Source organism: Acipenser ruthenus, chromosome 28 (genome assembly GCF_902713425.1).
Source record: "Acipenser ruthenus chromosome 28, fAciRut3.2 maternal haplotype, whole genome shotgun sequence".
NCBI classification, from domain to species: Eukaryota; Metazoa; Chordata; class Actinopteri; order Acipenseriformes; family Acipenseridae; genus Acipenser; species Acipenser ruthenus.
This window is the reverse complement of record NC_081216.1, coordinates 26,420,936-26,428,190: the sequence shown is the minus strand read 5'-3', so window position 1 is coordinate 26,428,190 and position 7,255 is coordinate 26,420,936.

The window sequence follows — 7,255 nt, the reverse complement described above, 5'->3', positions numbered from 1 at the left end:
GTATAGTTCTGTGTTTGCATTTAGTACTCAGATCTTTAAGTCTCATTTTTCAAATCCACCCCTTTAACACAGAGATAAATAAGTCTGGCTTGTATTGTATAAATATCACATTGTATATACAGTACATATTTTTTAAAACATTTAATGCAAATGTGAAAACTGTACTGCTTTGTTGCACAACAGATAGTTTGTGTGTCTTACTGAGAGTAACAGGAATGTGTGTTTTATTGGTCTCTGTGGTAACAGAAAGAAAAAATGGCTCAAGCTGTATCTATTTCTCATGCCCTAACATAAACAATTTATATTTCCCAAAGGGCTTGCTACCTAGACACATTCTAGAGTATTAAATGTTTGGAATGATTTTTCTGTTCTTTACTCTAAAAACAAGACTTATGAGCACAATAATACTGATCTGGGTTTAGCACCCTGGCCATTCAGTACTGCCACAGCCTCTTGTGTTTTAATTAGACATTGCACGCCACAGTGATCAACGTATTCCAGCCCAATAAAGGGATGAGAATAATATGCAAACTGTCTTCCACAGTTATTAAGATTCAATTGCTTTGTGTTTATTATCATCCACTGCTCATGCTTATTTGTATTCTACCAGGGGCAATCAATCCTTAAATACATTTCAAATTGTTCCTGTTTGTGGAACAATGCCTCAGCCTTTGTTTTTTAAGGTTAAACTTAATGAGGGCATGTTTTGAAACTGTTTTCTCAAGTCTCCTTTTTATGAAGGAGAACATTCTGCTTTGTCAAGATTCAAAACTGATAAACGAACCACTTGAAAGTGCTTGGGGGAAAATGCTGCTTGTTTTTTTGGTTCTAAGTTTGTGAAACAAGCAGGTGCTAAAGCATAGAGGAAATGATTTTCAAATATACCTCTGTCAGGTGAACATATGACTTAGGTAGCTGTCTTCATCAGTGATTTATACACTTTTAGTCTAACAGTACCTTTACTGAATGGAAAAACTGTTTCTGACAAGCTGTGATAACAGGAGTTTTTGTCCTATACCCCCTTGAAGGAAGTCACTGCTGAATTTCATTGAAGCATTTTGCAGCACTGAGAAACCGCCATGGATTTCATGAACCACCTAGCCTTGATTATCCTGGAATTACCACTAAAACTAGATGGCAATTGAATCCAAGAGGATTCCCGTGTACTCTTAAAATCCAGGGGTGGCTTATCACAGAGGTGTATAGGGTTGACAAATCAAGTGCTGTTTTACCTCATTGTCAAGGACGAAGGTGTTGCAAGAGGACTCTCGGCTGGTTACAATGAAATACTAGCTATGTACGCACCCAACAAAAACCAAGTCTCTAGGCAAGGACACTATATATAGACAGGCAGATTTGCAATTTCAGTTCTGAATGTTTTCAAGGCTTTCCTTTCCTTCAAAATGAAAAGTGTTTCAACACATACCAGAAATTATATAGTATGACCTTAAAAATATATATTGTCATAATAAAGCCTTTCTAAGATGTATGATGTCTGTTCTTTGGTCTACCTTTTATGGCAATTAAGGAACGGCAGGCAGCACAGTGTTCCAGTTTTGAAGTGTGATGGCAAATTGTCAGAGTGGATTCAAATAATGTTATATGTATGTACAGAAAATAAACTACTCAAAATAATAATGTAACTGATCCTTCCTGTACTTATTGTAAACTGTTCTATCCATTTCTTTGTACTTCCATTTACATTATTTTTACTCAAACTTCAAAGACACATCCCTTGTAATGTTATTAATGCATTATGTCAGTATTTTGGGGGAGAATTATATATATGATTTCTTTTGCTTTATTTTCTTTTTTTGTCTACTACATAACAGCTTTTCTCTGAAGTATTACAAATAGATTTGGAAGTCTGTATTTTAATAATAATAATAATAAACATGGAAACAAATGAGAATAAAGACAACATAGATCTGCCTCTCTAAGATATCATTTAAATCAGCAAAGAAATTGAGTTAGCGAGGGTTATTTCTCTAAGGGGTCCAGGCAGTGATTATTACAGGCTTCTCACCAGCATTTTACTTTGCACATAACGAAGCTCTGTGTATTTGTTTAAAATATTTAACTGGAATATTCTTCTCGGGGGATTCCGAAAAGTGTGTAGTGATGAGACCCCAAACCTTAAGGAAGGATCCATTTGTCAGCTTCGATTGATTAATTTGGACAAGCCTGGAGTTTTACATGAATAATAGATCCATATAATTCTTAACATATACCGGAGAAAACAATACAATAAAAAACGCAGCGTGGATGTAATTCAAATCCAAATGGGATTTTATTTTTCATCTCTTACTTCTTACTGGCTATTGTGGGATTGTACTGTAATATCAGGAAATAATGTTAACAGTGGAATTTTCACCCACAATAAATCCATCATATTTCAAAAGCATGTCAAGGAGTATTGCTGAGTTCTGCCTGGTTAATTCACTGTTAAGACAAGCTGACAGTAATAATTGCATGAGCTGTACAATACTTCTCTAGTTCATGGTGCTCAGTATTGCTTATGTTAAATAGTGGAATAAGCAGGGAGCACTGTATTTATTAGATATTGACATTTGCAATGACTGGCAGAATGCTGCATTTTCAAAGAAACTTCATCAATGATCAAAACTCTTCAATTCCGTGGGAATTCTATGAGTCTTTTATCTCTGTGTCTGTGTGTGTGTGTGCGTGCGTGAGTGTGAGTGTGTGTGTGTGTGTGTGTGTGAGTGAGATGTTTCAGTCCTGCTAATGATATACTTTTTTTTTTTTTTAGTTCAGGTGGGTAAAGCCGTAAAAAAAACATAGTGTTAGCTCCAGTGCATCTTCTAAGTTGATTAAATCAATTTGCCCAAACAAGTAAGAAACTACTCTAAACTGTGGTTTCCCATATGGAACTGGCAAACATCCTGTTGTGTGACAAAATGGTCTTCTGATAACCCTAAGCCTCCTGCATTGTGCCAACATTATAGACAAGCGTTCCTGCCAACTTCTTGGGAATGCATATTAACAGATTTAAAGAGTCCTCTGTATGTAAAATGTTCTGTGCTTTCTTTCTCACTATCCAGTTTTGGTATAATTATCTTGCTATGGTACACCATATGTATTGTTTTAATGTATGGTCATTGCAATGTTAGGTCATCATTCTGGATTTATTGTAATATTTGAGAAGTAACGAATATGAAACAAAGAAATGAACTTGATTTAATGATGTGTTACCAGAATTAAAATGAACACTACCTTACAAGAAAAAAGGAAAAGAAAACATGCATTGCATGAACATATAATCTTTTTCCATTGACTCATGTATGCACAATGATATCTTTTGAAACAGTTACGCATTATTTGCCAGAAATAATAATAAATAAGAAAAAAAGTACAAACTTGTAATCTCAAAGCTGAGAAACGAAATTCTGTTGAAGTAGAATTATATATGCAGTGGTTGTTGAATGAATAGACAATGGTATTTGTTTTATAGTATCTTTTCAATCTTGCTGCTTTTGTGAAACATTTATAAAGCATTTGGAATGTACCCCCCTGTTTATTTAAACTCATTGCATGGTGACAGTCTGATATTCAGTATGGAAGCTTCTCATGTAAGCCACTTAGTCAGGGGAGCTAGGCAGCAAGTGCTGTTTATTATTTCCCTCTGGAATTCGAGATGCCTGAGTGTAAAAACATTAGCAGCTACACACCTGAGGGGAGCTTAGCAGGATGCTCCTGTCATTTATTTTGGGATTTATTTTAGACTTCCTTTCCCACTGTGGCATAAAGGGATATTATAAGTAAATACCAGGTGTTATCATCTGATTGATGTGATGACACTGGATGTTTATATATATATATATATATATATATATATATATATATATATAAATATATATATATATATATATATATATATATATATATATATATATATATATGACACTATGAAAAAGTAATAAATATGCAGTATACGTTGGTTATATGAAGTATTTCACTTTGTGTTCATGTCATATATAAAAAGCCATTTTTATTCTGCTGCATTACATTGAAGAAGGCACTAGCAGAGTCTACATGACTACATTTACCTTTTTAATTCTGCTTCTACCTATTTTTCATCTTCTTGATTGTTTATGCATTGCACAGGTCTGCTAAGAAATAATAATAATAATAATAATAATAATAATAATAAAAGGTATATGGTTCGCTGTGGTGAATCCAGGCATGTTAGTATCAAAGCTCTACAGATTTACTTGAATCCAGTAGGAGATACTTATCATTTGGAGCTTAAAAATAGTTGCTCTAAGTAAAGCAATACAAACATAATTAGATCTCTATAGCCTTGAATGCAGTCATTTTAAACAGTTTGCCAGCGTGGCCTGTGAATTTGAGACGGACCAGCACTAAATACTGTCCCAGTTCTTTTGTTAGCCAAACCAATACCTTCAGTATCCATGAAGCTTTGGACAGGTTTGTTTAAAAATCAAACGACCCCCCAGCTGCGGATCATACAGTGAAGGGATTGAAGTGATTATAAATGCATCTTTATCAAACACAATTATTATTTGAGCCTTAGCTTTGTAACACACTGACCCAAAACAGTGATTTAAATTTGATAGGAGTGTGGATACGGTTCTCTTATGACACTGCAGAGTAAGTGTAATTGAAGCAAATCCTAATTATACATTAAGAATCCAGAATGTCTATAAAATAAAGCATCTGTATAGTGTAGTCTCTTCTTCAATTGGTAAACTAAACTTGGCAAATATATATTTCCTCACATTTTGAGTACAAGTATGTAGCAGATGAATGCATTGAACAGCTTGTAATCCTTCAAGCAGAGCTTTAAACAAACACACACACATTATGAGTAACTACAATGAAAGACACTTGAACAGAGACATACATATCATAATCAGGCATTTCCATGAGCCAAGATGAATGTTTCAGAATATATTGGGTTGTTTTTGTAGATAAAGCGAATGGCCTTTTCTGAATGAAAACACCCACTTATTCTCTTGAGACTACAGGTGTGTGTGTGTGTATAAAATATGTACTTGTTTTACTGTTAGCAAAGTACATTTAAAAATTAAAGAGACTAAGAAAAAGTGTTAGATGGCTGTGTGAACCACATGGGATGGTGACGTTTTTGAAGTGTGATATTGCAAAGCTAACAAGCCACCCACTCTAGGTTTCCCCAGTACTGCATGAGTGAACAGTGGAAATGTCGCTTTTAACCCTTAAGTGATCCTCTTAGCACATTATTTGGTTATGCCAAAGGGGGAACATTTTTTTTTTTTTTTACATTGGGTCACAGACGTTGAATTAATTTTTTAAATAAAAGCCATTCGGACTTCTGCTATTTAATTTAGTAAGTGTATCTGTATTGAATCTGGCAGAAATATGTAGGTCTATTGTGTGTGTTTCTTAAATAGAATAATAACACTATATTGTGTATTACAGGTTTTTCGTCACAGTGAGGTATTCTGATGACATTACAGATCACACAAGCAAAGCTGGTCAATAGAACTACCCACATAGATAACGTGGGTTAAAAGTCAGCCAGAATCTAAGGTACTCGAGGGCAACCCAAATCTTTCGACCTTGGCATTCATGTTGTTTCCCTTTTTTGTTGTTGTTGTTGTTGTTGTTTCAACCTTTATTTTCACATTAGAAACAAACAGAAACACATAATTAGATTTCATTGCCTCGTCCGACGTTACCAGGGCTGGTAATTTAATTTAGTTTGCTGTAGCTTCTTGGATTTATTACATGTATATCAAGATGATTACTGATGCTCGAGATTCTGTTTTAGATTTAGAATAAGCCTGCTCTGGTTTGAGTTCAAGCTCTCCTGTAACCCTGTGCATGTTGTTATGCCATACAGCTTTGACAGAACACAGGTGTCAGTGTGTTGATTGCTCTCCTTGGAGCAGCAGTGGTGTTTATATTTCTGAATGCCCACACCCCACTCTTGGGAAAGCAAACAACACTCAGGACCAAATGTTTCCTGATATTTCAAGATAACGTTATTATCCCTTTTTAAACGTTTGTATAGTGTAGTAAACCCATATCATAGTGTCTGAAAGCACAGTGTAAGAACTGTAAAACAAACATCACCTAGAAATATAATCAGAAATCAAAATCCTCTAGTTTTGTAACATTATTGGCATGCTATCCTTTTTCCTTTTTTCTTTTTAAGCAAAAACATGCATTTTAATAATGTAGTTATAATTATTAATATTATTAGTAGAAATAGCTGTAGTAGCATCTACCTTCCTATCTATGACATGTGTTTATATATTCTCTGAAAGTGGCAGAGTAGATGAATCTTTGAAAAGCTCATTGAACTGCATTCCTACAATACTTGCTTGAAAGCACTCTGGCATCTTTTCATAAGAATACTATTCTGAATTGCATCAAACTGCATCTCTGTATCCAGTCAGTCTTTTGAGACTATATACAATATGGTACTCTAGACTGTTTTAATTCAGTCAATGGAGTTACAATATTTGACCCTCGCTAAAACCTCCCATCAGTAAAGTGTATATATATTAAGGTTAATATAAAATGCCTTTCTACTCATTGAAAGAGGCTGAAGTTGAAGATATCCACTCTTTTAAACCATTAAACAAGAATTGTTCTCAAGGGTGTACATACAGTTTTCCCATTATAAGCAGAGGGACATATGCCACAATAACGTTCTTAATGGCTTACAAGTATTGCAACACATTACAGGCCATTCAAATAAGATCCAACAACCTCTTTTGCAAAGCAGTGGTCTATGATCAGGACCTTCAAAACAGTCTCTTTGGATGGTATAATGAGGTGTCTGTAAACTGAATGAATAGGATTTAATATAGTTGTCAGACAATGCACCATATAATTTCACATTATACGAGAGGTTTGCAATCATGCTGTTCAGAATTCACTCCAAGTCCAGTGAGTCTGGTTTCTTAAAGGGATCAATTCCACTGCTAATTTGAAGCCAGCATGAGGTCTCTCACTACAGTTACAGCACCAATTATGAATTAAACAACATCTGTCTCAGAACAATTTCAAGTGAATAGCTTGATGGCAGGCATGTTGCAGATCTTATTGCAAAAGTACTTAATTTGGCTTTTGCTTTATCCAGAAAGTAAACCAATTACCAAAGCTGTAGCAAGGCTTTAATGGGCTTAATCCTTTATGCTTAGAGAAAGTAATAACGAAGAATGAATCTTTTCATATGTTGATTCTCTTTTAAATATCCTATGGATGCACTGCATGCATTTTT